The following is a 9,758-nucleotide window of genomic DNA, read 5'->3' on the forward strand; positions in this document are numbered from 1 at the left end:
TTTTTTTTTTTTTGTTTCTGTCTATAATGTTGTCGCCTTTTCGGTGCTAGTTATATTGACTGGCTTTTCTCGTAGAGTACTTCATATTACAGTATGCAATTTCTCCAATCATGCATGTCTTGTTACAACTTCAAAATCAAACAATATTTCCCATTTCCAAAGCCTCCAATCCTCTTTTATCTCTTAATGGTCACCGATTTCTTCTCACCACTACGCCCATTTTACAAGTGCTTTATCCTTCAACTTCATCAGTTTGGCTGAAGATCAAATCATCCAACTCATTGGCGACAAGGACAATTCAACGTTTGTAGTAGGTTGAAATTCAGACTGACAATTCAACAAGGACTCGCAGGTTTCAAAAACAATTGAAATAAATTATTGATATCAATATTTTGTAAATATTTTTTCTATATCATTTTATAAATTAATCTTTTTATATTTTTTTTTTATATTCTCTTAGAAATTTAATAGTTCATCTATTAAATTTGTAAGAGAATATAAAAAAAAAATTATATAGATAAATTATTGACACCAATAATTTTTTTACAATTAACGTTATTTACATTAAGGATATCATCTTTGCCTTGGGTAAAAGAAGGACCTAACTTTGGCATCATTTAGTGTAAACAGACCTAAAAGATAGCATCAATTTGTTTGATTCGGATCCTATCAAATTTTATAAAATATAAGATTTTTATATTTTAAAATCTAAGTCCTCCATTATATCTAAAGGTTTAAATAATTGCAGAGGTTTTTGTGTTATCGAGGCATGTAACTTTAGTTTTCAACATGTCAAACCCACTTACCTCGGTAACACAAACATCTGCATTTATTTTAACCGTTAGATGTAATGAATGACTCAGCGTTTTAAATCTGAGAATCTCATATTTTAGAAAATTTGAAGAGATTCTTAGATATTTAAATGGTCGCTCAGTAGTCACTGAATCAAGAAGATCCATTTCTAACGGTCTATCTAAAGGTGTATTAACCTCTATATGACTCACATCTTTTTCCTTAAATAATGAATCAATTTGTTTTTGGTTTGCCTATTGTTTGTTCTAAGTTGTAAGTTTATGGATCAAGAATTAACTTGAAAAGTATCTAGAAGTACAACTTTATGTGCATATTTAAACAACCAACTAAAAATTTTTTAAACTAATGTCATTTACATTAAAGGAACGTCAACTATAATGGGATATTATGTGCCGACAGTAAAAATTACTAGATAGTAGCTTATCCTATAGAATGACGAAAAATAGAGTGAAGTGGATGTCGTTTTGCTAAAGCGTAGTTAGATTGAAGTCTTATCTCAAAAAAGCTCGTTAAGCTATTCACATAATGTCGTTTCTTTAAAACGTAGTGGAAAAATTACATAAATGTCGTATTTTTATTAGAGTGTTTGGACAAACCAAAATTTGTGTAGACAGGTGAGTCTCATATATGCTCTTACATTAATTGCACAAATCACTAGCAATTTGAAGAGCTAATTGTTGTGGGTTCCAATCCAAAACTATAACCCTTTGTCGATACTTAGTATCTCCCAAATTATTAATTGAGTCAATGCTCTAAATTATAAAAAATTGTCAATGTCACCTCAAGGTTAACAAAAAAAAAAAAATGACAAAAATGACCTTACAAAATAAGATAAAAATACCTTTAAAAATTTGAAAAAAAAAAGAAAAAGTATGAAGTATAAATAAAAAAACTAAAAACTGAAAATAAAAAATAAAATAAAAATAATGAAGTTTTATAAGGGTAGTTCAACAACTCCCTTCGAAATGGGACAAAAGAAGGCCTGCAGCAAGGGATTAGATTTGAATTTTTGAATAAGACATTTCAATATGAATTACTTTTGAGCAGAGCTAGCTTGGCGTTTTTTTTTTTTTTTTATTCCGGAAGAAAGGGAACTTGCTTGTCGGTTGCCGTTACACAAATTTAACTTCTCTTCTTGCAGTCTGCAATTTGTTCTCAGACCCAACCTCCCTTGCAAGTTCCAATACTCATGGCATTTTACATCTTCAAAAACAAACGTTTCTCATTTCCAAAGCCCCTAATCCTCTCTATCTACGTCCATTTACTAGTGCTTTATCCTTCAACTTCACTACTTTCACTTCGGATGACACCCATATAGCTGATGAGAGAGCTTTCGTTGAAGGCTAAGTCATCCAACTCACCGGCAACCATGTCAGATCAGCGCTTGTAGGTCGAGCCACGTATTTCAGTCCCATGAAACTGTGGGACAAGGCATCCCGTAATCTTACAGATTGCACTACCCACTTTTCCTTTGTCATTGACTCGAAAAATAACACGAGTTATGGAGATGGGATTGCCTTCTTTCTTGCTCCTAATGGATCAACAACTCCTAATCCTGTCACCAAAGGTGGCGCTATGGGTCTTCCCAGGGATTACCAGTCATTAAATTCGACGGAAAATACTTTTGTCACAGTGGAGTTTGACATCTATTCAAATGAATATGATCCGCGTGGCCAACGTGTAGGTATTGATATAAAATCCATGCTATCTGTTGCTAATGTGTCATGGCAGGGGAGTAGAATATCTATTATGGAAGGGAGAATTAATGAAGCTTGGATTAGTTATAATTCAAGTTCTCATAATTTGAGTGTTCTCTTCACTGGTCTCATAAACAATGCTACCGTATGGCAATCTCTTTCTTATATTGTTGATTTGAGAGATCACTTACCTGAATGGGTAACTTTTGGATTCTGAGCCGCAATACTTCTGCAATGCATACAATTCGCACATGGGATTTTAACTCAAGTTTGGAAGATACGACAGTGGCAGGTAGTCCAAGCCCGAATTCGGGCCCCTAACTGAAGGAAAAACAAGAGGTTAGGATTAGCCGTGGGGTTGGGTGTTGGTGGATCTATTTTTCTTGATGGGTTTGCTTTAATTATATTTGGCTTTTGGAAGAGGAATAGGAGGGACACAGAGGATCTTGCCATTGATAGGTACATGGATGACGAATTTCAAAGGGAAACAGGGCCGAAGAGGTTTTCATTTAATGAATTGGCTTATGCCACGAATAATTTTAATGATGAAGAAAAGTTAGGCCAAGGAGAATTTGGTGGGGTTTACAAAGGATTTTTAAGGGACTCAAATTCCTTCATTGCTGTTAAGAGGGCATCAAAAGGGTCTAAACAGGGGATAAAGGAGTATGCATATGAAGTAAAAATTATTAGTGGATTGAGACATAGGAATTTGGTGCAACTCATTGGATGGTGTCATGAAAGAAGAGAACTCTTACTTGTCTACGGTGGTGGAACCAGACAATTCATATTGGGAGTGCCACTAAATTTTTTTTGGCGTCCTATAAAATATTTGCATCCTAAAAAGTTTTTTTTTTTTGCGTCCTATGAGGCATCCAAAAAATTTGGTAATTCACACAATATATGCATCACAAAAAAATATCTATAAAAGTTCATAAATATTAAATAATTTAAATTTTCAAGTTAAATTACAACCCCGTAAGAGATAATCAAAGTTTATAAACATTAAACAACAACAAAAATAAACTGTTATGCGGATATTAAAGTTTATTCAATCATTCAAATTAATAGTGAATTTATTAACGAAACTATTATGCACCGTAATGGACAGAAAAGCAACTGCAAGGCTAATAATAATGTTGTCTAAACATTTGACCTGTGTAGAAGAGGCAACTGCAAGCCACAGCTGAAATACTGTTATTTTTTATGTTCTTGTAGGATAATGTTATCTCAACACTTGTTATAAATACCGTATTCTTGTAGGATAATATAATGCTACTTATTCTTTACTACTGTGATTTCATGAAAGAAAAAAGGATGAGAATTTTTGGTCAGTCCCACATGTTATCTTGCATGGTACATATTTGAGACAGACCAAGCTAATTAAGAAAAGAAAAAATATTTTCAGATCAATCTATTGATGACAATAATTTTTTTAAAATAAATCAATCTATTCAATCAATATCAATATGAATTTTAACTAACAGCCAGTGCTAACAGCGGTAACTAGCCCAGATGGAAATCAAAAATTCATATCTGTGGCTGTGTAAACTCTTCCTTCTTCTTCTCTGTCTTTAAATTAATTTCAGTTCAACTTCTCAATTGAAGTGAATACGCAGCAGAACTGTAAACATTTTGAGACTTTTAGCATAAACAGTAAATATAATGATATATACAGACAGACAGACAGACAGACTACTGCACAAATTTATTAACGAAAATCAACAGGAAATATCAAGTAAACAGAGGAAAAACAGAGGATTACAAAAGTTTAGGAAATTAGGGATGTGACTCACCTTGATTTCGATTTTTCTAAGAACCCCGCCGGACCCAAAAGCAACAAAAGTTATGGAGAGTGCTCAGAGAGGGAGAGAATAAGAGATGAAGGCTATGGAAATTATGGAATGGTGGATGGAGGCTATGGAGCGTCTGCTGCGTTTGAGTGAAGAGAGACAGAGAGAAAGAGGAGAAAAGAAAAGAAAATTTGGGGAACAACCGTATGTGAGACTCTGAGAGAGAGAGGGGAAAAAAATAAAAATTTGGGGTGCTGTGCAGCTGTGTGCAACTTGGGTTTTTAGGGTGCTGATAACTTGGGTAAAAGTAGGAGAATATATATATATATATATATATTTTTAAATCTCACGGCACCCCCAAAGCATAACGTGACTCTGCCACTGCTTGTCTATGAGTTCATGCCCAATGGAAGCTTAGATTCACATCTTTTTACTGAAGAAAGCTTATTGATTTGGGCAATGAGGCACAAAGTTGCTCAAGGATTGGGATCGGCCTTGCTTTTCTTGCATGAGGAATGGGAACAATGTGTGGTCCATCAGGATATAAAATCAAGTAATATTATGTTTGATTCAAACTTTAATGCTAAACTTGGGGATTTTGGGCTAGCTAAGCTTGTGGACCATGTGAAAGGGTCACAGACCATTGTATTGGCAGGCATCAGGGGCTACATGACTCCTGAATGTTTTACAATTAGTAGGGCTAGCAAGGAGTCAGATGTATATAATTTCGGAATTGTCGCTTTGGGTTGCTTGTGGAAGAAAACCAATCAGGCCCAATGCCCCTAAAGATCAAGTAGTCATGGTGGAATGTGTTTGGGAGCTCTATGGAATAGGAAAAGTACTTGAAGCAACTGACCCAAGGTTGGGTGGAGATTTTGATGAGCAGCAAATGGAGCATTTGATGATTGTAGGGCATTGGTGCGCTCACCCTAGCTAAACCTTAGACCTTCAATAAGGCAAACAATTCTTGTTCTCAATTTAGAGGCTCCATTGCCTATTCTTTCATCAAATATGCCAAGGCCAGAACTTTTTGCTCCAACAATGAATAGACATTCAATGTCATCACTTTCTATGTCTAATACTGCTTCTGATTATGGGGGAAGATAGAATCCATATTCAAGCAAATCTTTACAAAAATTCCTCACTATCTGCCTCATACGCTGCAGCTCCTCCATTTGCATCACTTTTTTTATACGTGCTAAATTGGTCCAAGGTACAGTTAATTTTAAATTCTTATGGTTTGATTAGGTATTCAATTTTTACCCTACATTGTCACTTCTTTGTGTTTCATTTTTCATTTTAGTTTAATAAATGCTCAAAATGTTTTAGAGTGTAACTAATATACATGTGTATATGCTTTCTACCCTAAATATGAATTTCGTACAATACATGTATCAGCAACCCAACCAATCGTCCCAAATTGTGAACCTTTGATGGATTGAACGTCATAATCATAATAACATCATATATTTTACACAAAAGGAAAAGCATTCACCAGGAAACTTTAGAATTATGACAAGTGGCGGTCTAAAAAAGTAATGAGTGCCCTTCTAAACTTTGACAAATGTCGTTTTAAATGCCCTAAAATTATGAAAAAGGCATGTTTAACTAAAGTACACTTGCGAATTGCAAAAGTTAAAAAATAGGTAACTAATAAAAATACTTTTATTTTAATACCATGTTAAATCATTTAGGTCATTTAAATTCCAAAACTAATGATTTAATTGTTATTTTAACAGTCGATGTTACAAAATCTTCCCAATTTTGGCTGGATTTGCGTTGCCATTTGCCAACATGTAGATCAAAGCCAATGATAATTTGATTTTGTATACCAAAAATGTACTTATTTAATGATAAATTATTTATTATTGTCATCTGACCAATTGACATATGTTTATCAAGGCATTGATCGGTGTCCGTTATATTTAGTTTGCAAAAAAAAAAAAAAAAAAAAAAAGAGGTTGGAAATAGGAAATTAATTGGATTATATAATATTCATTTTATGGTTACAATTAAAATCGATGTATCAACAATTACGATTTAAAAAAAAAAAAATGTACTTGTTTAATAATATTAATTGGATTATATATTATTTTAAAAATTTTAAATAATATATAATTATTTTAACAGTTAAATGCACTAACTTCATCATTTCAGAAAATCCTTAATGGCATGTAAAGTTTAGCTTCAATGCATAGATTTTCAACAGCCACCAAGACCTTTAATTTAATCATTTTAAATGTGGTAGTCTATAAGTAAACCTAGAGTCTAAGATGTCATCCATGAGACAAGAAATTTAAGACCAAAAGTCTATGGCCCACGGGGTCTCAAAATTGTCCCGTATAGATTTCTTTTAAATTGGGTTACTTCAAATTAAGTCTATAAAAATGTCATCGATTCCTTTGCATGTGATATATATATATATTTGAATTAGACAAATATCTTTTTTAATAGTATAAATAAAGTTGGAAAAAATCTTAAGAAACATGTGTGTTGTCACGTGCTATGTAAAAATATTTAAACACTACCAAAAAAGACATTTTGTGTGGTTATATATATATAGGGGCGGAGGGAGAGGTTTGAGAGGGGTCAAATGCCCCCCTCACTTCCTAAAAATTGTCCTTGGTCATGGTAGAATTTGTCCAAATTTTCTGGTTGCCTACTCTCAGCCGCTCATCATGAGGCAAATATTTTCCAATAAGAGCCGGATTCACGACTCACACCATTTTTCTTTTCCTCTCATTGTAATTAGGTCAAAGTCATGAACTTTGAAGAAGATGAAAAAAGGTTGAAGACGATAATACAAAATGCATCGTTCCAAAACAATGCAAAACGGGTCGTTTCACTAATGTTTCAAAACTTTTGCTTAATGCGGTTTGTTGACCAGTTAAAAAAAACACACTTAACGCATGTCCACACCTTATTTTTATTTTTATTTTCTGACTCTAAGCTAACAGTGACTTGCAATTTGTCAGATTGAATATATATTGATTTCAAAAAAAAAAAAAAATTAATTAATTAATTAAAACAATATTTTTCGTTAGATCATGTGCAGGTGTTTGTTTCATTGATGCTATTAGAAATACATATGTACCTAAGTTGATGCTTAATTCTATTTTTTTTTTCTTTTTATTTGATATAATTTTAACCTAAGATTTATTGGGACTCCACACAACCCTATCCTCTTTCAATTATTATTTGTTGTAAATTTCAAACTATATAAATTTTACATTGTTTTCCAAGTTAGCTCTCTCTTTAGATAATAAGAAGCCGTTCAACAATTCAATAATTTGAGATTTTGTATATTTTCTTACATAATTTTTTCTTACTTCAACCCTTCAACAATTCAAATTAATTGTTAGCCGCTTCTTCTTCTTTTTGGAGAGGGTGAGAGGTATGTAATCAAACTTTTACGTTAATAAGCATTTATATTTAGACTACTCTTTTAAATTAATTGAGTATGAATTTATATAGCTTTTCTTACAATTCAACGTTTGTAGTAGGTTGAAATTCAGTCTGACAATTCAACAAGAACTCGCAGATTTCAAAAACAATTGAAATAAATTATTGGTATCAATAGTTTGTTAATATTTTTTCTATATCATTTTATAAATTAACGATCAAATTTGTAAATTTATGTAGACCTCACAAATTTAATGATTCATCTATTGAATTTGTAAGAGAATATAAAGAAAATATAGACAAATTATTGACACCAATCATTAATTCTCTACAATTAACGTCATTTACGTTAAGGACATCATCTTTGCCTTGGGTAAAAGAAAGGACCTAACTTTAGCATCATTTAGTGTAAACATACGTAAAAGATAGCATCAATTTGTTTGATTCGGATCCTATCAAATTTTATAAAATATAAGATTCTCATATTTTAAAATCTAAGTCCTCAATTATATCTAAAGGTTCAAATAAATGCAGAGGTTTCTGTGTTATCGAAGCATGTAACTTTAGTTTTCAACATGTCAAACCCACTTGCCTTAGTAACACAAACATCTACATTTATTTGGACCGTTAGATGTAATGAATGACTCAGCGTTACAAATCTGAGAATCTCATATTTTAGAAAATTTGAGGAGATTCTTAGATACTTAAATGGTCGCTCAGTAGTCACTGAATCATGAAGATCCATTTCTAACGGTCTATCTAAAGGTGTATTAACCTCTGTACGACTCACATCTTTTTCCTTAAATAATGAATCAATTTGTTTTTGGTTTGCCTATTGTATGTTCTAAGTTGTAAGTTTATGGATCAATAATTAACTGAAAAGTATCTAAAAGTACAACTTTATGTGCATATTTAAACAACCAACTAAAAAAATTATAAAATTTTTAATAACAGAAACATTTTCTTATAAATTAAAAAATAAAAATTTAAAATTTAAAAACTAAAAATTAAACAAAAAAGATATTGGCGACTATCTTTAGTTGACCGAGAGGTGGCCGAACCACTTTCAAACGGCCATGGAATTATTCGGCAGCCCCTTCCACTATATCTGAATGGCCAATCTACCTTATGGCCATAGTGGAAGTAATTAGCCACCTCTCAATTTTTATTTTTTAATTGATTGGGTAGCCACAAAATATCTCAAATAACAACGAGATTGGCTCACTCTAAAAAAAACATATGGCCAACGAAGAGTGCCTGATCCACTCCTTACTTACCTCATATCGACTCCTTACTTATTTGAGGTATTGCAGTTACATGTTAAATGCCATAGGCTCACAGAAAAAGTGCCTCTGTAAAAAAAACATAATAATAAATAAATAAAAAGTTTATCAAATATATACAATATTTGATAACGTGACGTGAAGCAGAAGACTTGGAAATTCGATAAAAAGGCCCCGTCACCCAATGGATAATGACTTTAGAATTTCTGTAGCTGGACATTTCAATATGAACTACTTTTCAGCAAAGATAATAGCTACATGTTAGGCACTTAAATTGCCACGTGCCCAGAGATAATGAGCCGCTTTAAAAAAATATATATATAAAACCTATGAAATGGGGTAATGTAATATAGTGCACGCCGCGTGCAAATTTTTTTTTTTAACAAAAAAAGAAAAAAAGAAAAATAATTTGCACTGTCGTGCGTGGGCGTGCCACGCACGACGCGTTCTCCCAATCAGTACTCTATGAAATGCACGCAGAATTGAAGCTCTCTTATCGTGACAAATAAGGCTTGGAAATGGGACCAAAAAAGGCCCACAACAAGGGATTAGACTATGGACATTTCAATGGCATTGTTTGCTAATGGCCTGGCTGGTACTGTAACATGCCCTCCCTCAATTAAAAAAAAAAAAAAAAATCTTTTTATTCCAAAATTAATCTCAACATCTCTACTTTTTATACTACATCAATTATTTTTTTTATTATTATTATTCAAATAAAAAAATCACTATAAAACAAATTTTTTACATTTTTTCATATAAAATATATTTTT

The 9,758-nt window shown here is 32.4% G+C and overlaps 1 long non-coding RNA gene and 1 pseudogene across 1 annotated transcript; one reads left to right on the top strand and one right to left on the bottom strand.

The window, feature by feature from the left end:
• The window catches only part of LOC132177953 (L-type lectin-domain containing receptor kinase IX.1-like), a 6,292-nt pseudogene extending 885 nt beyond the window's left edge, over positions 1-5,407 (top strand).
• LOC132179316 (uncharacterized) lies at positions 3,925-4,542 on the bottom strand. Its single transcript, XR_009439907.1, has 2 exons — positions 4,304-4,542; positions 3,925-4,131 (listed from the first exon to the last, which is right to left on the bottom strand). It is a non-coding gene; the product is annotated as an uncharacterized LOC132179316 (long non-coding RNA).
• Positions 5,408-9,758: the final 4,351 nt, after the last annotated feature.

The sequence above is a fragment of the Corylus avellana genome, chromosome ca4, assembly GCF_901000735.1.
Source record: "Corylus avellana chromosome ca4, CavTom2PMs-1.0".
Lineage (NCBI taxonomy): Eukaryota > Viridiplantae > Streptophyta > Magnoliopsida > Fagales > Betulaceae > Corylus > Corylus avellana.